The 19,247-nt window shown below is 47.2% G+C and overlaps 1 long non-coding RNA gene across 1 annotated transcript; it reads right to left on the reverse strand.

Annotated features, from left to right (window-relative positions):
* Positions 1 to 689: 689 nt before the first annotated feature.
* On the reverse strand, positions 690 to 18,730 carry LOC109302390. The gene is made up of 3 exons (XR_002098736.1): positions 18,586 to 18,730; positions 16,334 to 16,337; positions 690 to 701 (listed from the first exon to the last, which is right to left on the reverse strand). It is a non-coding gene; the product is annotated as an uncharacterized LOC109302390 (long non-coding RNA).
* Positions 18,731 to 19,247: the final 517 nt, after the last annotated feature.

The following is a 19,247-nucleotide window of genomic DNA, read 5'->3' on the forward strand; positions in this document are numbered from 1 at the left end:
GCCAGGTCTTGCTCAGTGCAGTGATGTCAATGTTGTGTCACCTGAGTTCTTGACACACAATTGCAGTGCTCTGGTCTTTCACTAACAGGATGGTCCATGAGGGTCCTGATATTCTAGGTCCCAAAACTGATTTGTGTTTTCATTGATTTTGACTGAAGTAAAAGTGATCCCACTGAACATAGCTATCTAGTCAGGAAAATGGTAGGCAGACTATGTTTAGGGCACTTTTCCTAGCCCCTCCCCAAGTGGGTGAGCAGAACATATTATAAACAGGGCTTCTCAGTCACAGTAATAGTTACTGACTTGCACTTCTGGCTCCAAGTGTTAGTCGACCTTCTTATAGCTGACTCACAGTCTGGCTCCCATCATCACTAGCTGGTTGCCAAAGGACTTAAAGAATGTGCTGCAAAATCCATTTCCATTGGAGATACCTGTGTGTGATTTCTTTTATCATGTAGAAGCTGCTGCACATCATGTGGTTCTTGATGGAACGAAGCCTGGATGAAATAGCAAGGAGGCAAAGAAAACTGAAGATCTTGTTCTGCTGCAGTCTTAAACTGCCTTCACAGCTGTTAGGATTCTCACATCTTCCTCTGCCTGCTCTGCCATTGAGGACTTGTAGAGCCATGACTGGAAGGTTCGTCAGACTTACTGATGATCTGTGCTCACCATGTTACAGCACCATCAAAGGATATATGTGGCTTTTAGGAGGGAAAGCATTGCATCTGCTGTCCCCAACACATTCTGGTGGTGGTGCTGCTGCTTGATCCATACTTACTTCACAGCTAATATTCCTTGAGGGGCTTTCTAGTATCTGCCACCCATGGGTGCACTAAGTACCAGTACAGCTGCGCTGCCAGAAAGTACAATGCTATTTTAAGGCACTCCATCTTTCTTTCTTTCTTTCAAGATGGCCACCAACAGAAGTCTCTGCTCAGAGCTCTGAGAGCTTCTCCCTGTTTTGTGAGCCTTTCTCCTTCTCTTTTTTTGTTTTCCCTCCCCTAGAGAGTCTGACCCCTTTCCCAGTGTAGTCCCCCACTTTTCATTACTTTTCCCTGCCTTTTCCCTCCTATTCCCAGCCCTTTTTGCTGCAGTCACCCCTTCCCCCTTCCTCATTTTTCCCTCCCTTCCATTCCCTTCCTTTCCCTTTCCTTCCCTATTGCTTACCCTTCCCTCTCCCCTGGGGTTAGTTAGTTTGTTTGTTTCCAGTTTCTTTGCTGCCCATCCCCCACCCCTCTGGTTCCTTGCAGGGTTAACCCTTTTTTTGCTGGAATGCTGGAAGCAACGCCCAGCAGTTCACTGCTTGGGCTTGAGCCCCTCTGGACCGGAGCTTTGGTCTCTGGCTTCATTTCCCTTCCTCCATTGGAGTGGAGGAGTGTGCTGCTGCTGTGGGGGCACTTGTAGGCTGTAAGCATGTTCTGTATGCTGCTTTGGTGAGTTCAGTCCCCATCATCTTTTTGAGCTCCCCTGCTTTAGTGAATGAGGTTGTGATAGCAGGGGTGTTGGTCAGGGGTATTTTTTGCCTCACAATGCCTCTAGACACTCCAGCTGTTCTTGTGGTAACCTCAAATGTGCCTCCATTTCTCTTGGACAATGAACTCACTAACTGCCTGTGCCCTTCTGGCATGTTTACAGGGCCAGTCCATAGATTGCTGCTTGGCAGCAAGGTGCCTGAGCTCTGGCACATCCTGTCCTTTAAAAGGGAGCTGTTCACACTGCTTAAGAGGGAGGGTCGCGGTTTGCCTCAGTCCATGTTCTTTATGATTGATGTGCAGTGGTACAAGGTCTACCTCACCATTGGTGATGCCTCATGTCCACACTGTGGTAACAGGTCCCACCGGTTACCCAGTGCCTGAAGAAGAAGCCAGCTGCAGCGGAGCCACCTGCAGCTGCGCCTGATGGTGGCTCATCCACCTCTGGTGTGGCAGCTCCATTGGGTGGTGGGGAAGGGCGTTCCTCCCAATTGCCCCGTTTCATTGGAGTCAGCTGGCTCTGTGCAAGTGGACCTGCCCCCCCTCCCTCTCCCCCCTCAGGGGAGGATTTGGTTCCTCCTGCTGGGAAGGGCAAGTCCCAGAAAAAGAGGTCTTCTAAAAAGGCCTCCTTATCCCCTCAAGACCTCCCCATCACTTCAAAGGGAGGTGAGGTTATTGATCACCACCCCCACCTGCCTCATCAGAATCCCCCCCAGACCCTGTAGTGGCCGGGGATGAGAGGGGGGAGGGGGGCAGGAGGGTAAGGGAGGTGGTGGGGGAGCCAGATGGCCCTCCCCCTATCTCTCAGATCCTTGAGCCTAATGAGACTGATATGGAGGTTGGACCCTCTGGGAGCCGCAAGCAGATCCAGAAGCAAGAGTGCCTGGCCCATGAGAGCACCCTGCCCAAGAGATCAGGGACTTATTTCACCTCCCAAGACCCCTTGGGTGATATTGCTCCCACAGGACCTGCTGCTGAGGATCCTGGTGACAGGACAAGTGCTCCTCCTGGGACTCAGTGGCTCTCAGTGCCTGAATTATACAGCTCCTCCTCCTTGGAGTCAGACTTTGATTCTGCCTCTGAGGATGAGTTGACAGAAGTCCTCCCTCAGGTAGTAGCACCCCTCCCCCAAGTCAGATAAGGTGCTCCCCTCAATGGGGAGCATCCCCACCCTGGAGGCAAAACCTGTTCCTGCTTCTGAGGAGCCTCCCTGAGCTGGCTACTCTGTTGAAAAACTCATAGAGTTTCTTGACCAGACCAAGCACCACCAGAGGGTTGCACAGCATATACACAAATGATTCCCAGACCCTTAGACATTTGTGGTATCCATTAAGGCTGCAACAGTGGTGCTGCACTCCAATCCAGGGATGCAGCATTATAGCTTTTGCCTTAGTAAACTTGCAGGTGATGTTGGGCGCTTGTTATGAGAAGCACCAGCTGGGGAGTTGTAGGCCCAGTCTTTCCCTGTCCTGCATGTTTTCTTCTCTCTGTTGGCTCTCCCTCTGTTGTTTTGGCCTTGCCTGTCCCCACTTCTACGCCTTCACACATGGCTGCCAGAACCTTTGACTCTCTTAATGCCAATGACTGCAAAGACTCTGTGAAGTAGATGGCAATCCTTGATTTCCTGCACCAGAAAAGGCTGGACATCACCTTTCTGCAGGAAATACACACCAATGCAGCCAATCAAGCTGACTGGCATGCTGCCTGGAAGGGCCACAGTTTCTTCAGTCATGGCACCTCCCTCAGCTCAGGGGCCACAATACTTCTGTCACCACAGCTGACGCCTGACTCAGAGGTAGCCCAAGAGGTCAGCCCTGGCTACCTGCTCACCATTCATATCCAGTTTGCACAACATTGCCTCCTCCTTATTAACATCTATGCACCCACTGCTGGATGAGAATGGACCACCTTCTTTGAGACCCTGGCTGACTTTTTACAGAGTGCTGCTGATGGTGATGGCTTTCTCCTCCTGGGAAGACACTTCAGTTGCATGCTTGATGAACATCTTGACTGGAATGGGCCAGAGCCCCATCTGTCCTCAGCCTGGAAGTTGTGGACCGCTTTGGAGGCAGTGGACCTTGTTGATGTCTGGTACCATCTCCATGTTGATGTGAATCGGTGTACCTGGCTGAAGGTGACCCCCGGTAGGCTGTCCATGGCATGCCTTGACTGCCTGTACATTGCCAGGCACCACCTACCACTCCTGTGCAGCAGCCACATTACCTCAGCAGGACTGTCAGATCATAGCCTGGTTTCCTGTGTGCTGAGCCTTCTTGGCAGGATACATTCTTGGGTGCCCTACTGGTAACTCAACACTAGTCTCTTGCAGGATGCTCACTTCTGTGACTACTTTTCTCACTTCTGGCAGACATGGGAGCTCGCAAGAGCCACCTTCCCCTCCTTGAAGCAGAGGTGGGATGTGGAAAAGGTACAGATTTGGGTTTTCTGTCAGCAGTACTTGCAGTTGGCAACAAGTGATCTTTGCTGCTGTGTTCGGGAGTTTGAGGATGTGATGCAACTGGAGGTGGCCCTGTGTGATGCTGGTGGTGATGAGGGGCTGCTTGAGAGTCTTAAGCTTCGCAAGAAACTTAAGCTCTTCCATCTGTTGGAGCTGGCAGAGAATGCAACCTGGGGAACAACGGTCCGCACTTGCTGCCAAGAACTGGTAGAGACTAATGGCCCAACTCACTTCTTCTTCAGCTTTGATAAATGATGAGCCTCACAGAAGGCCATTGACCATCTTAAGACCCCAGACAGTCAAACACTCACAGATCATGTTGAGATCTGATGCCATGCCATCACTTTCTACCAGGAACTGTTTGCAGGTGAACCAACTTGCCTAGAGTCTGCTAGGCTCTTACATGATCGCCTCCCTAGGCTTCACTCATCAAAGGCTGACCATCTTGAGTGAGAACTCTCTTTGGAGGAACTCAGAGCTGCCATCAGGGACTTCACCTCAGGCAAATCCCCTGGCAAAGTCTGCCAAGTTTTATAAAACCTTCTGGCCTCTCCTCGGCCCCTGCCTCCTGCGTGTCTTTCATGAGAGTCTGGTGGACCTGACAATGCCAACCAGCTGTTGCCGAGCAGTCCTCACCCTGATGCCTAATAAAGGAGACCTTGGCTGCATCAGGAACTGGTGACCAGTGTCCCTCTTGTGCATTGATTAGAAAAGATCCTGGCCAAGGATTTGGCTAACCAGCTGCACACCATTATGACTTCCATCATCAGCCCTAAGAAAAGCTACTGCCTGCTGGGCAGGACCATCCAGGACAATCTGTTCCTGCTTCGAGACTGGCTGATGGCTGCAGACCTCTTCGGCCTCAACATTGGACTCATCTCCTTGGACCAGGAGAAGGTCTTTGATCAGGTCAGCCATGACTACCTGTTTTGGACCCTTGAAGCCTTCAGCTTTGGACCCGTCTTCACCTCTGCCCTACAGGTTCTGTATCAGGACATTTCAAATGTCCTGCAGGTAAATGACATGCTCTTCACCCTGTTCCCAGCCTGCCAGGGCATCCGCCAGGGCTGCCCTCTGTCAGGAATGTTGTAGACCTTGTCCATTGAGCCCCTACTCCATGCACTGTGGCAGTGCCTGACCAGACTGAATCTTCCCTCTACCTCCATCTCAGTGGGCTGCCTGTCAGTCAGGCTGACAGCATATGCAGATGATGTGACTGTCCTCATCAGCACCCAGGGTGACTTCCAGTCCTTGGTCACCTGTCAACAAGCCTATGAGTGCACCTCTTCAGCTTGCATGAACTGGACCAAGAGCGACACCCTCCTTCTCGGTCCCTGAGTCACCCCCTCCTCCCCGACTTGCCCTGGCATTGGAAGGGCCTCAAGGCCCTGGGGGTGTTTTTTGGGCCATTGGTCTTCTCAGCATGGAACTAGGAGGACATTGGTGATGAGGTGGAGGCACACCTGCAGCAATGGCACTGGCATCTGTCCAGCCTCTCCTACTGCAGATGGATCCTTATTGTCAACACCCTGGCAGCTGTGACACTTTGGCACCATTGCACTATGTTGGACCCTCTGCTGGACCTTGTTGAGAAGCTCCAGCAACTTCTTGTGGACTTCTTTTGGGACTGCCATCCCTGGCTCCCCTGAGCCATTCTTTATTTGCCAGTGGCCAAGGGGGGCCAGGGCTTAGTTGACCTGGTGGGCAGGATGGCAGCCTTCTGCCTACAGGTCCTCCAAAGGCTCATCTACTGCGAGGATCCCCTACCCTGGCAGCGGCCAGCTAATTTGTTTTTGCACTGGATGGGTGGCCTTGGTTTTGACCAGGAGCTGTACCTTCTGGACTCCACCCTCCTGGACTAGGGTATCCTCTTGCCCTTCTACCGAAGCATGGTGCAGTCCTGGTGAGCTGCTGTCTGCCTCCTGCCCCAGGCCAAGCATCTGAAGTTTCTGCAGTTACTGCAGGAGCACCTGGTCCATAACCCAGCCATGCAGCACAGTCTGCCAAGCCTTGCCTCTAGCAGCCTTGTCAACTCCCTCATCTGGTCACATACCATCTGGCTGGGACGCCTCCTCGGCATGACCCAGTCAGACTGGTTGTCAGCTGAGGATCTGCTCACCTGCTTGGGCATGTGCTCAGTCCACTGTCCTGCCCACTTCCTAAGGGATGTGCAGGTCATTCTCTCGGAGGATGTGGCAGCCACCCTGGAGAATGTGGCAGCCACCCTGGAGAAGCACCTCTGAGCATGGAGAGCCCTCCCTGCTGGGGATGTCTTGGGTGAGCCCTTTCCACCACTGTCTGTTTTCTTGGTTGTGGATCGTAACCTGCATGGTGGGCCTGTCACCTTACTGGCTCTTTCCATGTCTCCTGACAGTGGTACTGGAATCTGTTTCAACGCACTCCCCTGGAAGGCCCTTTATTTGTTGCTGATTTGAGTCTGCCACGCCTGTGTCTTTGCCACTTGGCTCAACACGGTGTGGCACAGGCACATAGCAGTACTGGTGCTTGCACCAGCTCGCCCTACATGGTACATACTTTATAAGCCCCCCATCTCCAAAAAGACTGGTGACCTCCAGTGGCAATTACTACATGGGATACTGGCCACCATCACTCTCATCCACCACATGGACCTGGCTGCATCAGTGGCCTGTCCCTTTTGTCCAGAGGGAGTGGAGGAGGATCTTAACTATGCCTTCCTCAGATGCCCCCGGCAGTTGCAGCTGTTTGCTGCCCTCAGCACCTTGCTTGAGGCACTAGGTTTGGTCCTCTCAGAGGCCACCTATTTGTTTTCCTTCTTGTACCGAGCTGCCAATGGGGGTGTCATCTGCCTGGCCAGCTTCTTACTCGGCCAGGCTAAGATGGCCATCATCAAGAGCTGCAGGAACCAGCTTGCTGGGGCTGGCTCAGATGATGTCCTGCGGCTCTTCCAGTTTCTGGTGCGGGCACACTTATCACTGGAGTTTGAGCACACTGTCCTCCAGCAGGTGGTGCCTGCCTTCCATACACATTGGGCAATTCAGGGGGTGCTCTACAGTGTTGAGGGTGGTCATTTTGTCCTCGCACTGTGATACTGCTAGCTGCCTTCCTGCGGTACCGGCAAGGATCTCAGCAGGCTGATATTGCACTGGATATTTTTGTTTTTAGACTGTGAGGGCAGGGCTTGCAGGTCAAAGCCTTAGGATCTGTGAGTTGTACCTGGGCCCATACATGAGCAGTGTTTCATTACTTTGTTGGGTTGTTACCCCCTTTTCCCCTTAACAAACCTGTATAAAAAGTCAAAAAGTCTTTTGTTCTTTCATTCTTGCCATAAAATAAAAGAAAGTCTGTAGTCATGCCAAATGTCTGGAGCTTCTTCTAGATTCCTATAATTTTGAAACCTAGAGCAGAAGTAGACTGGAAAATCTTGATGAAATTCAAACAGCACTTGGAGAAGAAATAGGATCATATGTCATTGCATAGATATAGATGAACCAAACTCAAAGAGATGCTATTAACATGATGTAAATGCAACAAAAGCAAGGATAACTGGAAGACAAGAATCCCATTTTGTCATTTAGCAATTAGGCCAAGGATTCTCCTTTGATGAGCCTAACCTAGCTTCAAGTCCTTGTTCTGTACTAGGCAGATTACCCTTCTTGTAAGGTTGATAACACCTTATCAAGAAGGTTTTCTTAAGTAACGGATGACATTTTTAGTCAGAACCAGGAAGAGTAATCCATCCAGAATCTCCAATATTAGGGGGAATTTCTTTAGATGTATGAGACCAAGGTTCAAATCCTTTGCTATTAGACAAAAGAAAAACTTAAACCTGAGTTTCATGTATAAGCTCAGTGAAATAATTCCTGGTACTGTGGTATACGGTGGGCCTTTCTTTCCACCAAAAAATTAAAACCTGGACCAAATGAACAATCTTTCCTGCCCAAGTGCAGGGGGACTGGACCTGATGATCTGTAAGGTCCCTGCCACCCCCTAACATCTATGAAACTATGAATTTCACTAATTAAATTTATACAGACAAGTTTCCATTAAAGTTTTGGTTTTGAAAAATCAGTATTTTATCATTACAAAAATATTTTGTTGAAACATTCCTAATTAGCTTTGCTTTATACCTTCTTGTATATTTGTTCTGTGTTTTTATACTCTATCCAGATCCTTCTTCATATATGTCATAATAATTCTTTTTTATTCCCATTAACAATGTTTCATGATCTTGGGTATGAGGTACACATTAGGGCTGTGTGAAATTTAGCCGGGTGTTTCATTTCAAAGGTATTTCGTTGAATTTTAAGCTCGAAACAGTGAAATCAAAATGAAATAAAAGGAATCAAAACTGCTTCAAAACAAAACAAGGGCACTTAAAATGTTTGGAAAGTTTTAAAATGTTTCAAATTTTGAAGCCAGGCTTGCTTGGCTTCAGCACTGGTCTCAGCCCTCCTGTAATCCCGTGTGAGGATCCTGGTGCCTGCACCCCATAGGAGGAGTCTGGCACAGACTCACAGCCCTCCCAGGAGGCATGGGTCCCCAGATCTGCATGCAGGATGACAGCATGCTGCCACTGCTGGCTGGGGCCACTGGCACCAGCAATCTTTCTGGCGCTAGGCACGGGCTGTGCCCAACACTGGTCCTAGCCTGCAGCAGCAGCTTACTGTCATCCCATGCACAGCTCTGGGGCCCACACCCCTGGGAGGAGTCCAGCATCCCTATAGCGCTCCGAGGGGTGCAAGCCTCCAGATCTGCACGTGGGATGACAGGAGGCTTCTGCTGACAACAGTTGATACAGGATTTTTTTCCCACTGTTTGAGGTACAGTTTTCCAGAAATCTCTGCACCTCCTTGCAATTTGGCAGGCTTCATGCCCTCAGGAGGGGCTACCATCCCTGCAATTTTCATCAGAATCAGGCAAAAATGACAATGTTTTAGGCATTTTCATGATTCCCAATTATAGCCTTTGGGCAAAATGTTGAAATGCATTGAAACAGTGAAACAATTTTCATGAAATAAAATAGAACAGTGCTTTGAAACAAAATTAGACAATGAAACAATCCCTTTGAAATGGTGAAATAGAAGTTGAAATAAAATGGTGCTGTTTTGCACAGCCCTAGTATACATGCACAGAGAACTAGTTTTGAACTAATTTTAATAACTGTAAACAGGCATCTGAGGCTATTGTAAATGGACCTTTGGAATCTATTAGCACCATTCTACCATGTTTTTATACCCATTGAACTACAAGCACTGGAAATAATCTGACCCGGAGCATGGAAACAATTTTACCTGGTACTGGATTTACAAGACCATAGTATATTCATCGCTAGTGGACATGGCTGCTTACTGCCTGAAATCTGTCAGCCAGAACATGAGGGTGGAGGCTAAGGAAGGAGAAATTACAGTATAGCTATTGCAACATATAAAACCTCAGAGACCTGGGAACTCATCCATATTTAGTGCTCTTACCAAAGTGCCTCTAGTGGCAGTTTGATTCTCTTTACTGCTTTTTCCTTCCTAATACATCCTAGAATTGTGCATAACTATTGAAAAGAGAAGCAGCAACACTCGGGGTCTATAAAACTGTCTGGGTTTTTTTCTCCTCATTAGATATCTGAGGTAGAATTTGTCAAAGTAAGTTTTACACTTCAACTGTATTTCCTGGTCTTTGCAGAAGCTGGAGATCAGTGTACAAGGAGATATTTAAGTAGGTAATATCCACTGTCTAGAGCAGGGTGTGCAGATTTGAGCCTCTAGCTTATGGTTGGAGCATCCTTGCTGGTAACAGCCTACTCTGAAATCTCCTAGAGGATGTGGTCATGCATTTCAAAAACAGAGGCACTACTCTGCTTTCTGAGTTAAATGAATTCTAGAACAAGGGGTGAAGCTCAACAAATATTGTATAATTTTTCCAGCAAGCTGATAGTCCTGAGTAGCAGTTGGTAATTCCTGACATGCATTTTGAAAAGGGCTATAGCTGCTAGTACTATAACAAGTTTTTAGAACTTCGAAGTCTGCATCTTCTTCATTTTTTGGCAGTCACCCTTGGAAGCAGTACATAAATCTCTCTACCTTGTCATAGCCTGGAGAACTTAATGAGTTGAGATTCCATCATACCATAGCTTTCCTGGTATTATAGAGTGCTTCTTTAGTTAGTCCATGTTGACTTTTTTTCACTTGATTATTATAGCCCTTATTGTTATATGAGGCTAGTTAAGCAGATATACTTTAACATTTTTCACTTGAGTTACAACCTATTTTTCTGTGCAGGATAGTAAACATTTTGTCTTTCCTCTTTTGGTCATGCTTAGATCAGTTACATTGTTGCGGTAACTCCCATTTGCAACCATTCTTTCATCAGTATCATTAAGTAGTACAAAATACCTTCTAAAGCAGTCTTTAGTTAAAAAATTGTAACTATTGTGTAGTTTCTAGACAACAAGCTTAGAAGTTAAAGAAACCTCAGCTTTAGAGATTACAGTATGTATTTCTTTATATTAAAGCCCTTTCATTTCTTCCATTTCTCAGATAGCATTAAAGGGTGGAGTGGGGGCAGAAAGTGGGACAAAATTATAGTCCTGATACCTTTTGGCTGCCAGAACAATAGATAAAGGGGTCTTAATGTGCATGAAAATTCAGAATTCTTATCGCAATTCCAAAAGGAATACAGAGTTAAGATACTTAGGAGTTCTAATGCATTTGACAAAAAATTATCCATCCATCTGCCTATTATGAAAGACCTGCTCATGCTTTGCAGGGAAACGTTATATCTATCTTTTTTTAAGGAGACAGATAATAAAGTGTGTGGAGGGGGAGGGCATGTTACAGATTGTTGTGACTGGTACTGAGCACGAAGAACGTTGTGGTTCTGGCTTGAAAGTGTTACACCAAGAAGAGTCCTAAAGGAATTGTTTGGGTACAGAGAGCTAGATGACCTGCAGGTATCAAATGTCATCACATATATATTCTTTTCCTCTGCTGTGCAAATAAGCCACCTGAAAACATATCCTTTTGTTGTTCTTGTGGTGGCTGTTGTTTCTTAGTGGAATTGAACCAGCCATTGGAACATAAACAAATTGCTGACTGCTGTTCAGTATGCTACATGGAGACAGGATGCCTGTGGAATTCCCTTTAACTAGCAATATAATAACTCTTCTTTCTTGCAAAAAAAAATATTTCCCATTAATAATTTCCATTAAAGCTCTTTATGAATATTTCTTATCTTGTAAAGGCAGAATGCAAATACAGAGCCTGATCCTGCTGTTCTCACTCAGGCAAAACTCCCTTTGAATTCAATGGGAGTTTTGTCTGAAAAAGAACTACAGCGCTGGGCCAAAACTGATGGAGATCTGCAGTGCAAACAGAAAGCAAGGTTTTTTAAATGAAAAGGGATTTTTGTTTGTTTGTTTGCTTTTTTTAATTAAAGAGCAAAATGCATGGCAAATTGAAATGCTGCCTCCACCATAAATGCCTGTTAGGCAGGTCAGCAGTTAACCTTGCAGTTCAAAAAGAAAGAAAAAAAAAAACTACAGTAAAGCTGTCGATCCATTCTGTCAAAATGGCAGATGGCTCTAATTCTTTGCTTCTGTGTACTGTTAAACCTTGCTTCAAGGCTTCTCTCTCTCTTTCTCTCATCTATATCAACATGTTGGCTCCTTTGGTGGACAAATGCGACTTCCTACCCTCCTCGCAAAAAAAACCTAACAGTTGTAATCAATAAGATATTCAAGAGGAAAAAATGCTAGCTAGGAGCATCCATCCACCTTTTCTATTCAGTTCAATTTGAAAGATAGCAGATCTGCTTCAAACCTGAGACTGTCAGAATCTGTTAAACCTGTGCTTCACATTTGTCTCCATAAACAGTAATAAAAAGAGGAACACCAAGTTTATCAGTTTAGTTTTGCTCTTACAATACTGAGAGAGAAGCTGGTCTCTGCTCCCAGGACTTACTGTATTTTTCACTGAACTCTCCTTGGTTAAAAAACTGAAATAATCTTGGGAATAGGCACTGGGCTCAGGACTATTCTCCCAGGGACTACATGCAGTAGTCACTAACCTGTTCCCTCTTGCTCTCCTTCTGGCCTCATGACTATTACACTCCTTGCTGCCCAGAGACCCAACTTCAACAGAATGAGAAATAGCTCTCCTAAACCTATCTTATAGTTGGTGTGCAAGTGACTCTAATGGACAATGGAGAATATAAATTTAAATCCTCTCAGTCTGAGAAGAGCATTGGAACTAGGGGTGTTTGTACATGTGCTCCAGGAGGCATGGGGGTTGCTTTAATTAGTGCAGCTCTGAAAGTTGTGCTAATTAAAAGTGCCTGGAGAATTCCCTCACTGACAAATGGCAGTGGGACACTTTGAACTAAAGCTTGTTGAATGAACTGTAGTTTAAAGCACCCTGCTATCATTTTTCAGTATGGGTTGCTGTTACACATGACGCTGGAAGCTGCTGAAGCATGTTAATTTTCACACTCCAGTAGCCTCAATTAGTCAAGTCTGCTCCAATGGGCTGGAATTATAGTGGATCAGAGCAGGATCCCTGCATGTGTATAGGAGCCGTAGGTTTCCCACTTCAGAGGTAAACAGTCTAATCACTAAAATATTGGGCATAAGATGTACAGCACTGTCACTGGGCAGTAATGTTCTACCTTCAGAGGAGCGTCTATGCATTCTGGATTGTAAGTGGACACAGATACCTAAGAAGCAGCCTGAGTCAGGTGCCTATGCTCAAAGAGGAATCTCAGAGTCACCAATATTCATGTGGGGGAAAATATATAATGCAGTTTCCAATAAGCAATTATGTAATAGATTCATAGATACTAGGGTTGGAAGGGACCTCAAAAGATCATCAAGTCTGACCCCCTGTCCTGGGCAGGAAAGAGTGCTGGGGTCAGATAACCCCAGCCAGATGCCTATCCAGCCTCCTGTTAAAGACCTGCAATGTAGGGGAGAGCACCACCTCCCTTGGAAGCCCATTCCAAATTCTGGCCAACCTTACCATGAAGAAGTTCTTCCTGATGTCTAGCCAAAATTTGCTGTCTGTCAGTTTGTGACCATTGGTCCTTGTTACCCAAAGAGGCACTCTGGTGAACAGAGCATTTCCAGTTCCTTGTGTTCCCCTAATGAATTTGTAGGCAGCCACAAGATCACCTCTCAGCCTTCTCTTGTAGGGGCTGAAGAGGTCCCGGTCCCTCAGTCTCTCCTTATAGGGCTTAGCCTGCAAACTCTTAACCATACGAGTGTCCCTCCTCTGGATGCTCTCAAGGTTATTCACATCCTTCTTAAAGTACAGTGCCCAAAACTGGATGCAGTACTCCAACTGTTGTCTGACCAATAGTCACACAGATGTGAAATATCACCTCCTTGGTTCTATTTGTCATGCATCTACTAATGCATGATAAAGTGCAGTTAGCTTTGCTGATGATTTTGTCACACTGACAACTCATGTTCATCTTGGAGTCCACTATGACTCCAAGATCCTTTGCCACTTCTGTACTCCTGAGAGGATCATTTCACAGCCAATAGGTGTGTTGGATATTTTTTGCACCCAAGGTGCAGCACTCTGCATTTGTCCTTGTTGAACCACATCCTATTGTGTTCCGCCCACTTTTCCAACCTGTCCAGGTCCACCTGCAATTGTTTCCTAACCTCTGGTGTGTTCACTTCACCCACAATTTGGTATTATCCACAAACATGGAGAGAGTACACTTTATACCCACATCCAAGTCACTGGCGAAGACATTGAAGAGTACAGGTCCAAGGACCGAACCCTGCAGGACCCCACTGCCCACATCCTTCCAGGTCGATACTAACTCATCCACCACCACTCTTTGTGTGTGACCCCCAAGCCAATGTGCTACCCACCAGACTGTGCAATCATCTAAGTCACAGCCTCTTAATTTATTTATAAGAATGGGATGAGATACCGTATCAAAGGCCTTCCTAAAATCCAAGTAAACAACATCCACCTCTACTCATGCATCTGAGTGTTTTGGGACCCAGTCATAAAAAAGAAACCAGATTAGTCAGGCATAATCTACCTGCTATGAATCTATATTTGAGAATTATACTTGACTAATTGCTTAGAGCTATGTCAGAGTAACATAGGGACTGTATATATTAGGGCTGTGCAAAACAGCACAGTTCCATTTTGATTTCCATTTTGAAATGCAAACAAGCACCAAACCTTGATAACCTAACTTCATCACCAGAAGCCAACTTCGTACAGCTCAAAACCCAAAACCTGGTAACAATCCTAGTTCCTCCACAAACTGCACACCAGAATCAATCAAAGACAACAATACCCAACTACCTTTGGGGGCACATTTCTCAGAAAAAAAACCTCTGTCTCCAGTCTATCAGGCTTGATCCTGGAAATGAATTTACAAACAGCAAGGCCTATGAACTTCCTAGGTAGTAGGTACAGAAACTCATGGACTCAGTATAGACAGTTAAATTCTGACACACTAAAACATGATGGACATCTGACTCCCCAGGTGCATCTGCACTTTTACCTGTGCTACTACGTCCCACTTCTCCACCCCCCACCCAAGCCTGTTCCTCACTCTCTGACACCTCCATTTCCATTTTCACTGACTGGCTTTCTTGCCTGCATTGCATGCCAGCCTTTGTCTTCTTTAGTATTCCTTCCATCCAGGTACAGCAGACCAACTGCAGGTGCTTCCTCAGCCTGACAAAGGGGTTTTCAACCCAAAGGCTGGCATCTCAGGCAGCTAAGCTGAGCTCACTTAGAGCCTCACAACTCCACTGCAACCATCAAGCCTCAGGCCTATCAAAGACATGATGGGTCTGAGCTTTCCCCAGCCAGGTGTTCATGAGTCTGGTAGCTGGAGGTTATGGCACCTCCTACTTGCCTTTCACCAAGGGGATCCTCAGTCTTGGCATTTCCTGGGGCTGCTGTGCCACCAGCAGTCCCACCACTCCTTCCCAACCCTGGCAGAGTGCAGTTTTAGTGGTCTTGCCCAGGATCTGGGGCCTCCTCCTTCCCCATAGCCCCATACCATACCTCCAAATTCATCCTGGCATGGAAGCTCAGCAGGGACATGTCCTTCTGCTGGTGGCTGGTGATGCAGTGAATGCCCCCTCCAGCTCTGAAAGCAGAGTATTAAGTGGCTTTTAAAAAATGAAAAAAGAAAATAGGTGTGGATAGATTGAGGAGGGTGGCATTCACTCCATTTGCACCTGGAGCTTGGGGAAGCCCAGCAACAGGAGGTTCACTTTGAGGAACACCAACTGCTCCAACAAACCAGGATCCAAGCAGGTGCAGTGGGGTGTCACTACATCCCCAGCAATGCTGAACACCCTTTCACTTGGAACACTGGTTGGTAGACAGGATAGATGTTCCCAGGCAACCGTGGCCAGAACCGGCCACATCCAGCTGTGGTTTGCCCAGTAGGCCAAGGGGTCGCACAGCAGTATCTCCATATCCTCGGTGTGATAGGCAGCCACCAAGGTTGTAGTGCTACCTGCCTGATGGTGGTGTCTGGGGTCTCTGGACCCCACCATAGAAGCCATGCCCTTGGCCCACACTGACAGCACCTGTGGTGGAGGAGGAGACTGGCTCATGAATAGTGTGCTACCATGGCATAGTGGATCCCCCTCTTCCATGTTCCCCATCTCCACCATTCTGCCTTCCTGACTCTCTTCACCAGCACCTCTGTCCACTGATTCAGGCTTTGGCTGCTACATACGTTGCCCTTCACCCTCGGGTCACACATAGTGACCACCATGTGAACCGTACTGGACCACAAGGGATCAAACCATTTCCTGATGCCCTCCTTCAGCTGCCTCACCAGTGATTGCACATCCAAGAACATTGATCCCCTGGAAGCTCTCCATTTGGCTCTGAAGTTCCCTCCCTCCTCCATAGCACTGGGATTAGAAGAGACTTCAGGGAAGGATCACAGTCACTGGCCAGTTGCACACGGCCAATATGGCGGCAGTCCTTCCTCTTCTTCCCAACTCTTCCCCCTTCCTCTCCTTACTTTCTGTTTCCCTGCAGGGAAGTCCAGCTTGAGTTTCAAAACTCAAAATGTTTTGAAATTTTAGAAACATTTTGACAGCCCTCATTTTGTTTCATAGATTTCATAGACATTAGGGCTAGAAGGGACCTCAGAAGATCATCGAGTCCAGCCCCCTGCCCCAGGGGCAGGAAGTCAGCAGGGGTCATAGGATCCCAGCAAGAAAAACACCAAGGTTTCTCCTAAAGGCGTTAAAAGTAGGTGCTTGAACCACCTCCGGCAGCAGGCCATTCCAGACCTTGGGGGCTGGGACAGTAAAGAAGTTCTTCCTTAAGACCAGCCTGAAACGATCTTGCAGAAGTTTATAACCATTCAACCTCACAATCCCTTGGGGTGCTCTGGTGAACAAACTTTCCACCAGGTCCTGGTGAACACCCCTTATGAACTTGTAGGTGCCCATCAGATCGCCCCTGAGCCTATGCTTTTCCAGGCTGAAGAGTCCCATGGCTCTCAGCCTCTAATCATAAAATCTGCTTTCTTGACCTCTGACCATGTGCGTGGCTCTCCTCTGGACTCTCTCAAGATTCTCCACATCCTTTTTGAATTGTGGAGCCCAAAAAGTGGATGCGTACTCCAGCTGCAGCCTCACCAAGGCCGAGTACAACAGGAGAATGAAGTCCTGGGATTTGCTTAAGAAGCATCTATGGATGCAAGCCAGCATTTTGCTCACTTTTCTGGCTGCAGCATTACATTGCAGGCTCATGTTCGTCTTGTGGTCAATCCTGACACCCAAGTCCCTCTCGTCATTAGTGCTAGTCAGTGTAGCACTGCCAAGCCTATAGACATGCTGCAGGCTTTTCCTCCCACGGTGGAGAACCTTGCATTTTTCAGTATTAAACATCACCAGGTTCTTGTCTGCCCATTTCCTGAGCCTGTCAAGGTCAGCCTGGATTACCCCCTGTCCTCAGGTGTGGATGTTTTACCCCAAAGTTTGGTATCATTGGCGAACTTGGCCAGTCCGCTTCTTACTCCAATGTCCACATCATTGATGAAGAGATTGAATAAAATAGGTCCAAGGACAGAGCCTTGAGGGACCCCACTGGTCACGGGGCACCATGACGATTGACTTCCGTCAACCACCACCCTCTGGGTCCGGGTTTCAAAGCTGTTTTGGAGCCCTTTGTTTCATTTCGATTTTGCTGTTTTGAGCTTAAAATGAGTGGAAACAGTGTTGAGACAAAACAGCGGACAAAATTTTGCACAGCCCTAGTACATTTGAAAGCTGTCATGAGGATTTTATTGAAATACTTTTTTATCTATCCTGATTAGCTTTGAACTAACCAGAAAAGATTTGATAACAGGGGAAGTTTAGCAAATACATTTTTTGGATCTTGCTAGTAATGAACCACATTCTCTGGACTGGCCATTATAAACTTCAAGCAAGCTTTTTGGCTCCTAAATTCCTATCTCATGCCTAGGTGAAATTTACAGCAGCCTCAGGGCTCTCATTTGGGATTCCAAGTCTGCCAGAAGAATTCTCAGGTGTACAGTAGAGCCAGTTTTGCAGCTGCTTGGTACTTCTTTATCCCAGGGTGTGAAATGTGTTCTCAGAGGTTATGCCAGAAGGTGAGAGCACATAATTTAAATGCTACACTATCAGTTTTGAAAAATCTGAGCATCTTACAACTGCACAGGTGTTCACTGCAACTGTCTTCAAGGGACAGATTCCAAGTCCAGACCCTCTGCATGGAAGTCCTGGTTTGCACAGAAGTAATCGTAATGCAGATTAGGATATGGAGTTGTTTCTTTCACTCAGTTATGTCAATAGGAGATTAGGCCACAAGGACTTCACAGAGGGGTCCTTGACTTTACAGAACTGAGCCCTAAATTCCATGTTTAATCCTCTTAGCAAGTTAGATACTTTACAATCAGTGTTGAGAGACTTGGAAGGAAACTCCACTTCCTCAGCAGAAAAAAAGGTTGCTAGATTTTGAGGCTTCAATGGAAAAAATGTAAAACAGAGAAAAATGAACCCTTCAGATAATGACAGAGAATAGCAGAAGGAAAGAAAAATCATCATTTCATGTTGACCTGGATTGCACCACTGGAGTCTTCACAAACTGTCTTACCTACTATATATTATGTATCCTTAGGCAGCCTCTGAAAACCCTGAATGACACCAACTCTGTTGTAAATGTAATTTGACTTGTAAAAAGCTTTTCAGGTGATTGAGTGCTTTTCTTTATACAACAGAATGAAATAAAATTTAATTTTGATCAAATATTTCTTTCATCTCTTTATTGTTTCAGTCCCCCTTCCCTTTCCACCTCCCCTCCCCCCATTCTTTTTAGTGTGTCAACTTCAGAGAAAGAAAATCATAGGGTGTGTACACACATGCAGGCATGTGCACTTGCAGCAGCTCAAATATCAGTCATACATATTTGTGCTGGAGATTTGTACCTCAGCACACGTGCCTGAACACACACTTTGGTGTGGGACAAGTTGTGCCACTTCAGGCAAACTGACCTTGCCCAGCTCCTCCTGGTTCTTCAGCCAGGGGGAGCTAGAGGTTGAGGCCAGCACCTGTGTTGGCCCCAGTAGTATAAAAAACTGCCCTAGTGAGCAGCTCAGGGCTACTTGCACTTAAGAGCTTCTGAGGCCCAGTCAGTTGGGATCTAGGAACACTAGTCACTTGTTCAAGCTGGACTGCAGAAGCAGCCCTAACCTAGAGTGGCCCTTGCATCCTCTACCCACTGTAGCAATCTGGCAGTGTGGGTTGCTGCCTGGCCATGATCTGCTGCCACCTGTGACAGCATCCTCCCCCTTGGCTGTTCACTTGCCAGACCCAAATGGGGGCCCAAGGCTGCTTGGGCTGTGGTACAGGCACTGCAGATGAGCTGTCTGCACCTCTGGACCAGCTGCCAGTGGGATGTGGCTGCACATCTGGCCTTTGGGCACTACTGCTATCATGTCTTCTGGTGTCCCCACTCTACTATCTGGGCAACTATCACCCAGAAGATGTGCCTCTTGCGGTGGCCTATTTTGAACTGTTGAAGTGTGTCCTCCTAGCCCCAAATGGCCAGGAGTTCAGCCACCTCATTTGTCCTCCAGCTGGGTCCCTGGTGCTGGCCCTGGGCAGGCTCCTCTGGCCAGGTCCCAGTGAGTGTAGGGTTTGTGGGGGTGAGGTTTGTGGTGGCCATGTGGGGCTTGTGCAGGGGTTTACAGTGGTGTGGGGTTTGTGGGGTTGTATGTGGGTGGAGGGGTTGTAGCATGGTTTGGGCATGTGGGGGGACTGTGTGGGGATGAGAGGGACTCCTCAGGAGGAGTGGATCCCGACCTACCCACCC

This window comes from Gavialis gangeticus, unplaced genomic scaffold (assembly GCF_001723915.1).
Source record: "Gavialis gangeticus isolate Ggan-Ray unplaced genomic scaffold, GavGan_comp1, whole genome shotgun sequence".
In the NCBI taxonomy this organism is placed as follows: Eukaryota; Metazoa; Chordata; order Crocodylia; family Gavialidae; genus Gavialis; species Gavialis gangeticus.